Raw genomic sequence first — 18,121 nt, forward strand, 5'->3', positions numbered from 1 at the left:
GGATGCTACGAAAAGTAGTTTCTTTGCTCTGTTCAAAAGCCCTCAGCCTTCTGTGTTTTGAGTCCCCTAACCTAATCCATCCTGTTTTCCGACACTTTAATCAGCCCCTGCTCTTTTGAGTGCATTGCCGTCCACTGAGGCACTGAACTCACCCAGAAGCCTCTTCTGAGCCTGCACAATGAAAATATTCCTTTCCAGGCAAAATTTCTATACCAAGAACTGGCTTCTAGGCCCGATGAGGCTACCCCTGGGAGAGAGTGTCCTGGACACAGGTCACAGTACAGGAGCAGACAGAGGTGCCTGTGTTTACAATCTTGTCCTCAGTTACCTGACACCGGTCTCCAAGGGAATTAGCAAAAGGCATCTCAAATGTCAGGGTACATATTTCTGTCTGAGGTTGTGCTCTCTGTCTTCTCCCTCTGTGGACCTGTACCGCATCCTCCCAGAAATAAGTGACCCAGCCTCCCTGTAGAATGGCCTGTACAGAAAGCATTGCCTTCCTGGGTTCGGGATGAGAACTGGGACAGTACGCGAGGGAGAGTTGGGTCTTGTGAATTAAACAGGCCACACGTAGTGGTCAGGAGCCAAGTTATTAATGTTCCTTTGATTTCCCTCCGGAGCAGTCAGGAACTGTTTTTCCCCTCACCTTTACTCCTCTCCTTCGCATCTTGTAACCCCTTTGATAATCAAGATGGCTGTATCCAAAAGCAGGTACCCACTAGCTCCTCATAACCTTATTTCAGTGTCTGCCTTCCTCCTTTGTCCTTGGGCAGCTGCCCTCATAGCCAAGTCTTCAGGCTGCCCCCTCCTCCCATCTCATTGTCCCCTGGGCCTGGTCCTACCCATAGAACTTCATTGCTTCTCACTATCAATGTACCAGAGTGTTCAACTCATTTAATTAACGTTCCCAAGCCAAATGAGAGAAGACCAGGAGGTACTCCTGTATAGGTCTAGGCACACCATGGACTTAATGATTCTGATGTTGGAAATTTTTCATAAAGTGGGAGACGCTTTTGGGCCAGTGGGTCATTCAAGCGATCTCAAAGGATACTGGATACTAAAGTTCTTCATAAATTAAAAACGAAATCATGAGACAACCATCGTCCTCGTAAGCAATCAGCTGAATACTGTGCTTGGTGATTGGGACCAGTGCTATAATTAAGTACGACATACAAAGATAATCTGATGCCTATTTAGTGATATTATTTTATGCTTCCCTCCAGCCCGCATTATAATTAGCCACTGAGGAAGAGTATCCTTTCATATGACTTTTCGATGATAGTGTATATTTTCTGATAAGTTGTAGTTTCTTTCTTCGAAATGTAGAGTAGTGGTCTTCAGAGTATGGTGTAGGAGCTGGCAGCATCACCGCCATCTCCTGGGAATTTGTTAGAAAGACAAATTCTCAGGCCCCACCCTAGTACTCCGAAATTAGAAAGTCTGGGGGTGGGGTGCAGCCATCAGTGTTAGAACGAGCCCTCCAGGGCACTGTGATGCACACTCAAGTCTGAGAACCACGGGTGGAGAGTAACCCATTAACCAGTCTGTTAACCTGGTTACCAGAGTAACCCATTAACCAGTCTGTTAACCTCCTGTAGCTCGGGGCACCAGCCCACCCCTTTGCAGGAAATCTCCCAGAGAAAATACAATTCTTGTCAACCTTGTCTCTTTTCTAATCAAGTTGCCTTGTTTTGTCTGGAGTAGTGAGTTGAGGTGAGGAAGAGGGACTCAGTCTTAAGAACAGCAAGAGAAGTACCTGCTTAGCCCAGCTGAGCTGCAAACAGAAGGTGCACCTCGGATTAAACTGAGCAAAATGGGAGGCTCAGACACCCACTGTGTCCTGAGGGCTGCTGGGCCCCACCGTCCCAGGAGCAGGCTCCTTGTCTGATCGGCCTCTCCTCATTCATCAGTGGGAAAGAAGAGCCGGATAAACATCTTTTATTGCTGTGTGGTCTGGTTTTAAAGTAAATCAAGAACAGGACTTATCACAGGGATGGTCTACAAGGGTACAGCCTTTCTCTTGACTAACACGTGATAAATTAGATTTTAGATTGGAAAAGATTTCTCCAAAAGAGGTGTCAGAATCATAATGGTTCACACTGGCTCAGTGCTTCTTGCTATCAGTGTGGCCATACCAGCTGATGAAGCCTGGTAAATACCAACTACCTCATTGCATTTGCTACTTATAACCCTTCAAGAGAGGCACTGTTATTAGTCTATTTATAGACTGGGAAACTGAGGCTCAAAAAGGTTGAGTCAACTGCTGGTTAGAAAGAAAAAGAACTGGTGTTTAAACTAAACAACCTCAAAACACAGCCACATGTTTAACCACCAACCAGGGCTCCCTTCCATGAGTTTAATGGACCAGAATCATCCTTTATTAGTTTTTCATGAAATCTCAGCTTCTCTGCCCCTCCCCCATTGTCTTCTTGCCCCTCTCTCCCACTTAGTCTCCCTCTTCTTTCTTAGTTTGTTGACAGTCTTTTCTCCATCCTGACTGAATGCTTTGTTTTCAGGGGTCTCTATGGGCCGCTCTTTGCCTGATCCATCCATAATTAACCCCGAAAAATGATCAGAGACAGAAATTTGCATTTAAATTTTTTTGTACTTTCTCAGGCTAAAAAAACCAAAGGTTTTGAATAGTATTTATTTTCTGAATGGAGAACCAGTGTCAGGTCTGTCTTAGATGTTGACGGTCTTGGGCTGAGGTGGGTGTTATGAGTAAACCAGTGGTTGCTGGAGCCCAGAGCAGTAATTCTCAAGTGGGGTTGGATGAGTGGGCCACACCCCACAAGGGACATCTGAATATGAGCCCCGCTGTTTTGACTCTTCCCTCCCACTCTGATTCTGAATCCCCTGGGACAGGGGTCAGGACATTGGCCTTTTTATGAGGTCCCCAGTAATACTTAAGATTAGACTCTTTGGGAAATGCTGGACTGAAGGAGTAAACCTTGGTTGGTTCTCTCATTTTCTTGCACCTATTCTAGAAGCTCCCTTTGGAGATCCTGAAGCCAGTGGTCCCAGGACCAAAATTGGAGAACACTGCTCTAGAGCAGATGTCTTCAAACTTGAGCACGCATCAGAATCCCCCCAAAGGCTTGTTAAAACATAGACCGTGGGCTCCTTTCCTAGAGTGTCTGACCCAGTTGGTTTCCGGTGAGGTTGCACTTCTAATAAATCCCCAGGTGACGCTGATGTTGGGGGTCCCGGAACCACACTGTGAGAACTACTGTGCTAGATCATTCCATTGCATTAAAGAGTAGATTGGCCCTCAGCCCAGACCAGAGACTTTGCTTCACTTCAAGCTAAAATGTGTAATGATAGTAACTCTTGGCATGCCGGGGCTTTCTCATAAAGTACCAGGCTCCTTACGTACCTCTGTTCTCAAAAGGTACAGCAAGTGCTCTATTCACTGTTAAAACCAGGTGCTGGGAAACTTGGGTCCTAGGATTCCATTACAACCCAGACAATAATGTGAATGACCACAGGGAAGTCATCTATCTTTCTTTGGCCTGATTTCCCTCCATTTGCCAAATGTGACATCTTGAGGAGATAAAATGAGAGAATAAATTAAAACACATTCAGAAAAAGGTTAAAGCTCAAGGTACACATACTGGCCATGACCCTGAATCTCTGACTGGGGAGGTGAAGACTGGCTCCTGGGTCTTGGTTTTTCACTTACTTGTGGGGTGACCTGGAGCCAGTGGTCAAGCTGCCATTTCTTTTCTTTTCTTCTTCTTTTTTAAAAATAAATTTATTTTATTTATTTATTTATTTTTGGCTGTGTTGGGTCTTCTTTGCTGCATGCGGGCTTCTCATTGCGGTGGCTTCTCTTGCTGCGGTGCACGGCCTCTAGGTGCGCGGGCTCAGTAGTTGTGGCGCACGGGCTTAGTTGCTCCGTGGCATGTGGGATCCTCCCGGACCAGGAATCGAACCCGTGTCCCCTGCATTGGCAGGTGGATTCTCAACCACTGCGCCACCAGGGAAGCCCAAGTTGCCGTTTCTTCATCTGAGCTAAATAGAACTAGACCGTGAATGGAGCCTCTGCAAATGTAGCTGCTTCCCCATGCTTACTTGTAGTTTGCAAGTTGCATTTAGAATTGTCTTTAACATTCATTGCTTTAACGTTCATTCTCATTGATATTTTCTTTGTAAGTTCTTCTATTTATAAGGAGAGAACTCCATCACAACGGCCCCTGCCTGGGTAGGACCAGTAGGCTGTTAGGCAGCAAAGGCTGGAGGTGGGGGACAGGGGGCTGCTGCTGCATCAGCCTTAATCTGGGGAGCAATTTTTGGTTGCTGAGGAATGATATGACAACTAGTGAGATGTCATTAGAGTACATAAAATATAAACCGCTAGGAACACTAATTTTTGTGACAGTTGGGACTGACTGATAGTAAGAGAGACTGTTTAGCCATGATCATTGGAATTATAAAAGAGTTGACATGCAGTTGTCTTGTAATTGTCTGTTTACCTGTCCACCGCTGAACCTAGACTAGAAGGTACGTTTGGGTGCGGCCAATCTTCATCTTTTCACTGATATTGTCTCACTGCTATTAGAGTTGGCATTTAATAATTATTTGTTGAGTTAAATTATTGAATGCCATTGATGATAGATGTGAATTAACTTGAAAATGTCATCTTTTGGATAAATTGGTTTCACCTTAAATCCATTTTGTAACAAGGCAAAGATAAATATGTTAGTGAATGAGAGACTGAATAAACCAATGATCAGATGATAAAGGAAAGAAACAAATGAGAAAAAAATACATCAGTAGCCTCTTGGCTGGTCTGTTTTGGGCTCCACAGAGGTCCTTAGTAGTCCAGCCCGATTTTGATGGAGACTAAAGGAGTGAGACCAGGGTCATCAGCCTGACCCGTACAGCAGCCCTTTAGTTTTGCTCTGCCTGGTGGCCCAGGCTGCAATGCGGAGCAGACCCAGATCAAACTGGTCCTGATAGATGATAGTGTGAGCACACTTGCCTTCTCAGGGATCCTCCTTGTGGAGCAATTCCTTATCCTCCTACAAAGGCCAGAGACATGCTCCACGTCCCAGGAGCAAGTGCCCATCACACGAAAGACCACATTCCATGGGTCAGCTTTTCCCCCCATTTAATTCGTCAGAGGGCCCTTCCCATGGTATTCTGCTCTGCTCTGTAGACAGTGAGTAAGACCTAGTTAGTACTTAACCTAGTAAAAGGGAACAGTCACCAAGAGGTGGAGACCCTCATGATGTGAATGTCAGACATAACCAAAAGCCAGAGGAGAAGGCGTTTCTGGGAAGATGGGCTGCCCATTCCTTCCTTCTATAGGTTTGTTGTTTATGTGTTAGATACCAGGTCAGGTGCTGCAGAAGATTAAATACAGCCACAGACAGACTGACAGGCGTGAGTGCACGTACATACACACACACACAGACACACACACTTTCTCCTCCAGAACCTTACAAATGGAGGAAGCCTTACAAATGCATAGATCATTATAATAAAGGCAATATATAATAAGAACAATCATTTTTTGTGTAAATAATGATTTGCTGATTCCTATAAATAGCCTCTCTTGCCCCTTGTTTCTTCCCATTAACCTTTCTTTCCCCTCTACCTTTACCTGATTGCACTTTCCAGCTTATGGGCGTTACACAGAATAGCAGTTCTTACGAAATGCAGGAGCAAGAAAACAACAGCCTTTCAGTCCATTCTTGTTCACAGGAAAACACCAGAGACTGGAAGGGTCCTGTGAGTCCGTGAACTGTTGCTCCTGGCAGTTGAAATACTTAACTTGTCATCTGAAAAAGATGCCCTGGAGCTAAAAACCATGGGGTTACCTGAGGTCTGGGAGTGGGTCGCCAGGACAGGGGAAGGGAGGTGACCGGGTGGGGCCCGGGCAGCAAAGGCTCCAGGAAGGACTTGGCTTCTTATCTCTGCTCTGCCATGTCCTGCCTTTGATTTCGGGAGTCACATTGCTTCTCTGAACCTCGGTTTCTTCATTTGCAGCGTGGCCATAATACCTTCTCTGTCTACCTCACGGGGTTGTCATAAAGCTGAAATGCTCATTTCAGCAGAACTCATGTTTCTTGCTTCCTTGGAGGAGAGGTGAGATTGGCAAGTACCCGACACCCCCTTAAACTGGAGAAGTGATTCAGCGATTTCCCCACAAACCTTGCAAGGAAGCAAACAGCTTTATCAGGCATCTGCTCTGCAGTGATGTTTGTAATTCAATTTAATTATCCCAACAACCCTACAAGGAAGGTACTTTCTTCTCCCTTAAACAGAGGGAGAAACCAGAGCTCAGAAGAGTCGACTGTGGCATACCTGGGATCCCTCGGGGATTGGAACTCAGGTCTGTCTGACTCCGCACATTCATTGTTCACTGTGTCCCACTGGCTCACGCTTTGGTTGCAGATGGATATGGAACTAAAACCTAGGCCTTTGCATTAAGTCATCAGGCCATGGAGAAATGAGAGAAGAGACAGTGGGACCTCTGGAAGACGCGTTGCCTCAGGACTGTTTCATGGAGACAGCTGAGAGCTGGTGAGAGGCCTGTGTCTAGCAAATGGGCATCACTTCTTCATCCTCTCTCTCTGTTTCTCCAGTATCTACTTAGGATGACCCCAAAGCCAAAGGTCCATAGAACACATCTTCCTGGCCTCGTACAAAGCTCTCGAAGCTGCCCAACTGACCTCCAGCAGTCGGGCCAAGCGGACACTTCACGAGGAACCTAGCTGGGGAACATCGTGGGAGCTGAGTGGCAGTGAAGGGTCGGCAGGGGCAGGCTTCACTCTAACTCCCTTTCTTGACGCAGTGCTGCCTCCTCCTCCTGGCCTGCTTTCTGATGTCCCCAAGGCCTTTCCAAGTAGGGAGAGTGGAAGGACAGACTGGATGTGGCGAATCAAGAAACGCCATCCTCTAATCAGGTCACCCACACAGCCCCCTGTCTAACCCAGTTGGTGCTGGGCCTCTTGCCTGGGGATCATTCTGTTCTGTAACAGTAATGCTGACCTCAAGCTAGGCCACTCTGTCCAGATCCTTGTTGGATCTAAACAAGCACAGCAGCTATCTCCGGAGAGTTCTGTCTTGCTGGCAGGTCTCCAGAAGGGGGCATTGCTGTTTAGCCAGGGGACTCAGCAAATGGCCTTTCCTCCTACTTGGACTGCTTGGGTACCCTGCTGATGGATTTTCCTCGGGTACAGAAGGATCCAGATTTTCTAGAGATGTGTGAAAAAGAGCCTCAATTTCTAAAAGAAGGCATCAAAGTTGCTACGTAGAAGCTCATTATACAAAAATCAATTTGCATTTTTATGTCACAGTTAGGAAACAAAAACTTTTAAAGCTTACATTTATAAGAGAAACAAAAGCTATAAGGGACCAGAAATAAATCTAATGAAATATATGCATATCTTTATGAAGAAAATTATAAAACTTCACTGATTTAGGTATTCTTTGATAGATAGATAAGGTATGTTCATGATATGAAGATTCATTAAAATGTAAAGTTCCTTTTCATCAAAAGAGGCCATACGGGGCTTCCCTGGTGGCGCAGAGGTTGAGAGTCCACCTGCTGATGCAGGGGACGCAGGTTCGTGCCCCAGTCTGGGAAGATCCCACATGCCGCAGAGCGGCTAGGCCCGTGAGCCATGGCCGCTGAGCCTGCACGTCCGGAGCCTGTGGTCTGCAACGGGAGAGGCCACAACAGTGAGAGGCAACAGGGAGGGAACCCAGCCCCACCCATCAGCAGACAAGTGGATTAAAGTTTTACTGAGCTCTTCCCACCAGAGCAACACCCAGCTCTACCCACCCCAGTCCCTCCCATCAGGAAGCTAGCACAATCCTCTTAGATAACCTCATCCACCAGAGGGCAGACAACAGAAGCAAGAAGAGCTACAATTCTGCAGCCTTTGGAAGGAAAACCACATTCACAGAAAGATAGAATGAAAAGGCAGAGGACTTTGTACGAGATGAAGGAACAAGATAAAACCCCAGAAAAACAACTAAATGAAGTGGAGATAGGCAACCTTCCAGAAAAAGAATTCAGAATAATGATAGTGAAGATGATCCAGGACCTCGGAAAAAGAATGGAGGCAAAGATCAAGAAGGTGCAAGAAATGTTAAACAAAGACATAGAAGAATTAAAGAACAAACAAGAAGAATTAAAGAACAAACAAATAGAGATGAACAATACAATAACTGAAATGAAAAATACACTAGAAGGAATCAATAGCAGAATAACCGAGGCAGAAGAAGATAAGTGACCTGGAAGACAGAATGGTGGAATTCACTGCCATGGAACAGAATAAAGAAAAAGGAATGAAAAAAATGAAGACAGCCTAAGAGACCTCTGGGACAACATTAAACGCAACAACATTCACATTATAGTGGTCCCAGAAGTAGAAGAGAGAGAGAAAGGACCTGAGAAAATATTTGAAGAAATTATAGTCGAAAACTTCCCTAACATGCAAAAGGAAATAGCCACCAAGTCCAGGAAGCGCAGAGAGTCCCATACAGGATAAACCCAAGGAAAAACACGCCGAGACACATAGTAATCAAATTGACAAAAATTAAAGACAAAGAAAAATTATTGAAAGCAACAAGGGAAAAACGACAAATAACATACAAGGGAACTCCCATAAGGTTAACAGTTGATTTCTCAGCAGAAACTCTATAAACCAGAAGGGAGTGGCATGATATATTTAAAATGATGAAAGGGAAGAACCTACAACCAAGAATACTCTACCCAGCAAGAATCTCATTCAGGTTCAAGGGAGAAATCAAAAGCTTTACAGACAAAAGCAAAAGCTAAGAGAATTCAGCACCACCAAACCAGCTCTACAACAAATGCTAAAGGAACTTCTCTAAGTGGGAAACAGAAGAGAAGAAAAAGACCTACAAAAACAAACCCATAACAATTAAGAAAATGGTAATAGGAACATACATATTGATAATTACCTTAAACATGAATGGATTAAATGCTCCAGCCAAAACACACAGGCTCGCTGAATGGATACAAAAACAAGACCTGTATATATGCTGTCTACAAGAGACCCACTTCAGACCTAGGGACACATACAGACTGAAAGTGAGGAGATAGAAAAAGATATTCCATGGAAATGGAAATCAAAAGAAAGCTGAAGCAGCAATACTCATATCAGATAAAATAGACTTTAAAATAAAGAATGATGTAAGAGACAAGGAAGGACACTACATAATGATCAAGGGATCAATCCAAGAAGAAGATATAACAATTATAAATATACATGCACCCAACATAGGAGCACCTCAATACATAAGGCAACTGCTAACAGCTATAAAAGAGGAAATTGACAGTAACACAAAAACAGTGGGGGACTTTAACACCTCACTTACACCAATGGACAGATCATCCAGACAGAAAATTAATAAGGAAACACAAGCTTTAAATGACACAATAGAAAAGATAGATTAAATTGATATTTATAGGACAATCGATCCGAAAATAGCAGATTACACTTTCTTCTCAAGTGTACATGGAACATTCTCCAGGAAAGATCACATCTTGGGTCAGAAATCAAGCCTCGGTAAATTTAAGAAAATTGAAATCATATCAAGCATCTTTTCCGACCACAGCGCTATGAGATGAGAAGTCAGTTAGAGGAAAAAAAACGTAAAAAACACAAACACATGGAGGCTAAATAATACGTTACTAAATAACCAAGAGATCAGTGAAGAAATCAAAGAGGAAATCAGAAAATACCTAGAGACAAATGACAATGAAAACACGATGATCCAAAACCTATGGGATGCAGCAAAATCAGTTCTAAGAGGGAAGTTTATAACAATACAATCCTACCTCAAGAAACAAGAAAAATCTCAAATAAATCATCTAACCTCACACTTAAAGGAACTAGAGAAAGGAGAACAAACAAAATGCAAAGTTAGTAGACGGAACGTAATCATAAAGATCAGAGCAGAAATAAATGGAATAGAAACAAAGAAAACAATAGCAAAGGTCAACAAAACTAAAAGCTGGTTCTTTGAGAAGATAAACAAAATTGATAAACCTTTAGCCAGACTCATCAAGGAAAAGAGGGAGAGGACTCAAATCAATAAAATTAGAAATGAAAAAGGAGAAGTTACAACGGATACCGCAGAAATACAAAACATCATAAGAGACTACTACAAGCAACTCCATGCCAATAAAATGGACAACCTGGAAGAAATGGACAAATTCTTAGAAAGGTATAACTTTCCAAGACTGAACCAGGAAGAAATAGAAAATATGAACAGACCAATCACAAGTAATTAAATTGAAACTGTGATTAAAAATCTTCCGACAGACAAAGTCCAGGACCAGATGGCTTCACAGGTGAATTCTATCACACATTTATACAAGAGCTAACACCCATCCTTCTCAAACTCGTCCAAAAAATTGTGGAGGAAGGAACACCCCCAAACTCATTCTATGAGGCCACCATCACCCTGATACCAAAACCAGACAAAGATACTACAAAAAAAGAAAATTACAGACCAATATCACTGATGAATATAGATGCAAAAATCCTCAACAAAATACTAGCAAACAGAATCCAACAACACATTAAAAGGATCATACACTATGATCAAGTGGGATTTATTCCAGGGATGCAAGGAGTCTTCAGTATACACAAATCAATCAGTGTGATATACCATATTAACAAATTGAAGAAGAAAACCCATATGATCATCTCAATAGATTCAGAAAAAGCTTTTGACAAAATTCAACACCCATTTTTGATAAAAACTCTCCAGAAAGTGGGCATAGAGGGAACCTACCTCAACATAATAAAGGCCATCTACGACAAACGCCCAGCAAACATCATTCTCAATGGTGAAAAACTGAAACCATATCCTCTAAGATCAGGAACAAGACAAGGATGTCCACTCTTGCCAGTATTATTCAGCATAGTTTTGGAAGTCCTAGCCACAGCAATCAGAGAAGAAAAAGAAATACATGCTGGAAAAGAAGAAGTAAAACTGTCACTGTTTGCAGATAACATGATACTCTACATAGAGAATCCTAAAGATGCCACCAGAAAACTACCAGAGCTAATCAATGATTTTGGTAAAGTAGCAGGATACAAAATTAATGCACAGAAATCTCTTGCATTCCTATACACTAACAATGAAAGATCAGAAAGAGAAATTAAGGAAACAATCCCATTCACCATTGCAACAAAAAGAATAAAATACCTAGGAATAAACCTACCTAAGGAGGTAAAAGACCTGTACTCAGAAAACTATAAGACACTGATGAAAGAAATCAAAGATGAGACAAGCAGATGGAGAGATATACCATGTTCTTGGATTGGAAGAATCAGTATTGTGAAAATGACTGTACTACCCAAAACAATCTACAGATTCAATGCAATCCCTATCAAGTTACCATTGGCATTTTTTACAGAAGTAGAACAAAAAATCTTAAATTTGTATGGAGACACAAAAGACCCCGAATAGCCAAAGCAGTCTTGAGGGAAAAAACTGGAGCTGGAGCAATCAGACTCCCTGACTTCAGACTATATTACAAAGCTACAGTAATCAAGACAATATGGTACTGGCACAAAAACAGAAATATAGATCAATGGAACAGGATAGAAAGCCCAGAGATAAACCCACACACCTATGGTCAACTAATCTATGACAAAAGAGGCAAGGATATACAATGGAGAAAAGGCAGTCTCTTCAGTAAGTGGTGCTGGGAAAACTGGACAGCTACATGTAAAAGAATGAAATGAGAACACTCCCTAACACCATACACAAAAAATAAACTCAAAATGGATTAGAGACCTAAATGTAAGACCGGACACTATAAAACTCTTAGAGGAAAACATAGGAAGAACACTCTTTGACATAAATCACAGCAAGATCTTTTGTGATCCACCTCCTAGAGTAATGGAAATAAAAACAAAAATAAATAAATGGGACCTAATGAAACTTAAAAGCTTTTGCAAAGCAAAGGAAACTACAAACAAGACGAAAAGGCAGCCCTCAGAGTGGGAGAAAATATTTGCAAACGAATCAACGGACAAAGGATTAATCTCCAAAATATATAAACAGCTCATGCAGCTCAGTATTAAAAAAACAAACAACCGAATCAAAAAATGGGCAGAAAAAAAAAATGAGCAGAAGACCTAAATGGACATTTCTCCAAAGAAGACATACAGATGGCCAAGAAGCACATGAAAAGCTGCTCAACATCACTAATAATTAGAGAAATGCAAATCAAAACTACAGTGAGGTATCACCTCACACCAGTTAGAATGGGCATCATCAGAAAATCTACAAACAACGAATGCTGGAGAGGGTGTGGAGAAAAGGGAACCCTCTTGCACTGTTGGTGGGAATGTAAATTGATACAGCCACTATGGAGAACAGTATGGAGGTTCTTTTAAAAAACTAAAAATAGGCTTCCCTGGTGGCGCAGTGGTTGAGAGTCCACCTGCCGATGCAGGGGACGCGGGTTCGTGCCCCGGTCCGGGAAGATCCCACATGCCATGGAGTGGCTGGGCCCGTGAGCCATGGCCGCTGAGCCTGTGCGTCTGGAGCCTGTGCTTTGCAACGGGAGAGGCCACAACAGTGAGAGGCCCGCGTACCGCAAAAAATAAATAAATAAATAAATAAAATAAAAAACTAAAAATAGAATTACCATATGACCCAGCAATCCCACTACTGGGCATATACCCAGAGAAAACCATAATTCAAAAAGACATATGCTTACAGATGCCAAAAAGTGATGGATACAGGGGACTTCTGCCAGTGGGTGGAAACTTCCACAAGGCTCTGTCTGGTCGCATCAAGCCCAGGTCCCTTCCTCCCTCCCAGCCCTCTGGCTGAATCCCCTTTGGAGATTTTTAGAGCTGGAATTCTGGATGTGGTCAGCAAAGGGACATGTGTCTCCATTTTGCTTTTGTTTTCTTTTCTTTAATATTATACCCCCAATATTTGAAATGAGAAAACAGATGTTATTCTTTGGAATAAATCATGAAACAGTAAAAAAAAAAAAAAGACACACGCACCCCAATGTTCATTGCAGCACTATTTACAATAGCCAGGTCATGGAAGCAGTCTAAATGCCCATCGACAGATGAATGGATAAAGAAGATATGGTACATGTATACAATGGAATATTACTCAGCCATAAAAAGGAATGAAATTGGGTCAGTTGTAGAGATTTGGATGGATCTAGAGACTGTCATACAGAGTGAAATAAGTCAGAAAGAGAAAAATAAATATCGTATATTAACGCATATATGTGGAAGCTAGAAAAATGGTACAGATGAACCGGTTTGCAGGGCAGAAATAAGAGACACAGATGTAGAGAACAAACGTATGGACACCAAGTGGGGGAAAGTGGCCGGGGGGTGGGTGGTGGTGGGATGAATTGGGCGATTGGGATTGACATATATACACTAATATGTATAAAATAGATAACTAATAAGAATCTGCTGTATAAAAAAATAAAATTAAAAAAAAAGAAGAGGCCATATGGGAAAAATAAAAAATAGAGACAAACTGAGAGAAGAAGTTGGCAGTGGGGCAGCCATAAGGGGTGTACTGCTTGGTCTTCCTTCATGAGAGAAACACCTGCCAGGTGTGTGAATGGCTGACAGCCAGTAGATGCCATGCCTTTAAGATCCACCAGTGTTCAAGCCAAGGCCATGCTCTCCCTGGCCCGGTCCCTGCCAGTGACTGAGCATGGTGGGAGAACCTAAGTTGAGCCATTCCTGCCCAGTGTTGGTCTCCTTTAAAAGGCATACTTTCTTCTGGGGCTCCCCATTAGCCTGGCTGAGACCTTTCAGAACTGCCTACAGAAGAAGGCCCTTCCTACCCAATCCTCCTCTCTTTGCTCCCATCACAGGTATCAAGAGCTGCATTGGCGTCTGAAGATTCTTCCCAACCACTCCTGTTCCTTTTCCCATTACCCTTCAGAAGAATTGACCCCCAATAATTGTCTTGTACTTCCAATTTCCTCTTGGTGTCTGCTTCTTGGAGGACCTGAACAGACATAGCTTATAAATAAGAGAGGACTAGTATCCAGAATGTATATGTAAAAACAAACAAACTACAGATTGATGAGATGAATAACTCAATAGAAAATTAGGCAAAAGATACAAACAGGCAAGCCACAGAAGAAATCTAAGAAGCCAATGAATACACGAAAAGATGGTTGATCTCACTAGTAGTCAGGGAAATGTAAATTACAGGAAACCAGATACCATTTCATACCCGTAAGATTGGTAAAAACCGAAAAGAACAACAACAACAAAAAAAACAAAAAACCCAAAACAAACAAAAAAACTGCAAAACATTTGCTGAAGTATTGGGTAAGATGTGGGGCAACAGGAACATGTGTGCTGTTGGTGGGATGGTGAATTCATGCAACCACTTTGGACAGTTTAGTAGTTACTCATTTAGTAAAGATGAGGGGACTTCTCTAGTGGCGCAGTGGTTAAGAAGCCGCCTGCCAATGCAGGGGACATGGGTTCGATCCCTGGTCCGGGAAAATCCCACATGCTGCAGAACAACTAAACCGGTGCACCACAGCTACTTTGTGTGTGCTCTAGAGCCCGTGCTCCACAACAAGAGAAGCCACCACAATAAGAAGCCCGTGCACCGCAACGAAGAGTAGCCCCCACTCGCTGCAACTAGAGAAAGCCAGGGCATAGCAACGAAAACTCAAAGCAGCCAAATAAATAAATAAATAAATGAATAGATAAATTTATAAAAGACGAGGAACTACTTACCCATCTTTAGAGACTTCCCCACATGTGCATAAGGAGACACACAGAAGAATACATTGCAGAATTATTTGAAAGAGAAGAACCTAGAACAATCTAAATGTCCAGCAAGAGAAAAATGGATGAATACATTATGAAACAGGTATGTTATGGAATATCATACAGCAAATATGCTATGGAATATCATACAGCAAAAATTTCCACATGGAATGGAAGTGAAAAACTGACTTTCGGCTGTGAAAAGTCCTAATAATGTATACTTTATTTACTTTGAAAAGTTAAAAAAAAAGAGAGGGAGAGAGACTTGTTTATCCCCTAGTCTACAGGAAGTAAGTTGACAAGTACTTTTGATGTGATTTGTCTCGGCCACACTAACTGCTGAAGGAGACTAATTATGATTTTGTAAATCTTTCATCTATTAAAAGCAGACGGAAAAGTGTCATTTGTTAACAAAGTTTTTTCTCATCAGTCCCAGCAGCTGTTGAAGTTGCTAGAAGTTTGGAGGTACTCTCTCAAATGTCTGCCTTGAGTGGGCCTGGCATTCAGAAGTACAAGAGAGGGGAGAGGGGTGAGGAGGGGGCTTTCGTGGGGCAGGAGTGGGAGGGCTGGGGAGCTACCTCGCTGGCTCCGCCTTCCTCTAGCCTGAGGCTGACAGTCCAGCTGCCACCTCTTGTGTGCTGTCCTGGAATTCCTATTATGTCTCAGGAATCTGGCTCCGGCCAGTGATGAAATTACAGACAATGGTGTCCAGCCTCACCGATGTGACCTGAGAGGGGAAACCTCTCTTCTGGATGCCAGCTTTGGAACACCTCCCAGACCTCTCTGCCAGGGCCTTGTCCCCAGTTGCCTTCCTGACCTGGGACTGACAAGCCCTGAGCTGCGCACTGGCCCCTCCGTTCCACTAGGAAAGTGTCCCTCTGCTGCCTTTGTCCACAATAGGTAGTAAGCACTAAGAAAGCAAACCAGAGCAGGTCTGAGGCTCAAAGAGTTTTCAATCAGAGGGAGAGTTATTTTATTATTTTTAATTTTAAAATTTTATTTTTGGCCGCACTGTGCTGCTTGTGGGATCTTAGTTCCTCTACCAGGGATCGAACCCGTGCCCTTGGCAGTGAAAGTGTGGAGTCCTAACCACTGGACCACCAGGGAATTCCCATTATTTTATTTTTTAAAATCCTATTCAGAAAATGTTCATTGAGCCCTATGAGGTACCTGGGCAACAACATGGAACAAGGACATGATCTTGTCCTCAAGGCAGGTAAAGCTCAGAGGAGAAGGTAGGCCTGCGAACAGGCAGTTATGAAAGGATGAGATAAGGGCTGGGATGGATAAGAGCAGGATGCTGGTACCCACTGGGGCCAGATGAGAGATGCTGGTGCAGTGCTATTGGGAAAGGAAGAGGTGTGTGGTAGGCAGAGTAACGGCCCACAGAGGTCCATTTCCTAATGCCCAGAACCTGTGTCACCTTACAAGGCAAAAGGGACTTTGCAGATGTGATTACATTCAGGATTTTGAGATGGGAAGATTATCCTGGATCATCTGGGTGGGCCCAGGGTAATCAAAAGAATCATAAAAAGGTAGAAGAAAGCATGTGGTCAAAGTCAGAGAGAGTTGAAGATGCTGTGCTGCTGGCTTCCAGGATGAAAAAGGGGCGAAGAGCCAAGGAATGCAGGCAACTGGGAAATATCAAGGGAATTGACTCCCCCCTAAAGCCTCTAGAAGGAACACAGCCCTGCTGACACATTAATTTTAGCTCAGTGAAACCCATTTTCGGACTTCTAACCTCCAGAACTGCAAGATAATAAATTTGTGTTATTTTTTTGCGGTACGCGGGCCTCTCACTGTTGTGGCCTCTCCCGTTGCAGAGCACAGGCTCCGGATGCGCAGGCTCAGCGGCCATGGCTCGCGGGCCCAGCCGCTCCGCGGCATGTGGGATCTTCCCGGATCGGGGCACGAACCCGTGTCCCCTGCATCGGCAGGCGGACTCTCAACCACTGCGCCACCAGGGAAGCCCCAAATTTGTGTTATATTAAGGCACTAAGCTTGTATTAATTTGTTACAGCAGCCATAGGAAACTATCAACTAATATAAGGTGAATAGGTTCAAGAATGATTTAGTAAATAATTTGATTAGAGAGAGGAGGGGAGAGAAAGGCCCCATGGGATTTCTGGGTCAGGCATTAAGGTGAATTGAAGTCCCATACCCTGAGCTAGGGTCCGCTGGAGAGGGCTTGGGGGAAGAGAGATGGTGACGAGATACTCACTTTTGGACACATTACAACGTTAAGTTTGAGTGTCCACGAGTGTCAAGGTGAATATGTCCAGTAAGCAGTTGTCTGCCAGGAGAGAAACTGGCCTGGAGACCGAGGTTATCCTTGGTAACTGAAGTCCTGGGTCACATGAGATAACCCACAGAGAGAGCTGAGGACAGAGCCCCACGTTGGAGGGAAAAATCTCTTTATAGGTAAAGACACAGAACAGAACACATCTCCAGAGACTTTTTTGTTCTGTAAACATTTCTGTTCTTGTATCTTCTTTGCCCCCAGGGCTCTTACAAAACCTCCTCATGTGTACAAATGGACAGATTTCGGTTCTGCACTCTTGGATTCTCCCTTTTATCCTGGTTCTTAGCCTCCCAGACACATAAGGGGCTTTAAAATGTCCCTGGGGGGCTTCCCTGGTGGCGCAGTGGTTGAGAGTCCGCCTGCCGGTGCAGGGGACACGGGTTCGTGCCCCGGTCCTGGAAGATCCCACATGCTACGTAGCAGCTGGGCCCATGAGCCATGGCCGCCGAGCCTGCGCGTCCGGAGCCTGTGCTCCGCAACGGGAGAGGCCACAGCAGTGAGAGGCCCGCGAACAGCAAAAAAAAAAAAAAAAAAAAAGTCCCTGGGCTCCAGCTCCCACTCTTCCTTCATGCAGACCGGCTCCACGTTTCCTGCCTGGGGACATCAGACTCTGCACACAGAGTCTGCCTGGCAGCAGCGTGCCCTGCCTCTTCTCTCTGGTTCTCCTGCTCAGATTTTGGTCTTGTCAGAAAGAGGCCACCTTCCTGACTCTGCTCCTGGCATTTGAACCTGAGCTTAATTTGACTGTTTCAGACTTAGAGTACCTCAGCCCTGCTCCCTAGCTTTTGTACGTGCTGTTCTCTCTGCCTGGAACACCCTTCTGGAAAATACCACCAGGCCTGCCTGACTCAACTTTCAAAGCACTTCTGCAGGATGTTTTGTCCGCGGGAGATAGTTTCATTTTAGTCTCATGTGGATCGTGGATGACTGTTTACTGGCCTGTGTCCCTCTTCTTGACCACGATTTCCTTGTAAGCACGGACCCTGGTTTATTTATTTCGATATCCCCAGCACCTAACAGAGTACACGATTCA

Source organism: Delphinus delphis, chromosome 12, assembly GCF_949987515.2.
Source record: "Delphinus delphis chromosome 12, mDelDel1.2, whole genome shotgun sequence".
Lineage (NCBI taxonomy): Eukaryota > Metazoa > Chordata > Mammalia > Artiodactyla > Delphinidae > Delphinus > Delphinus delphis.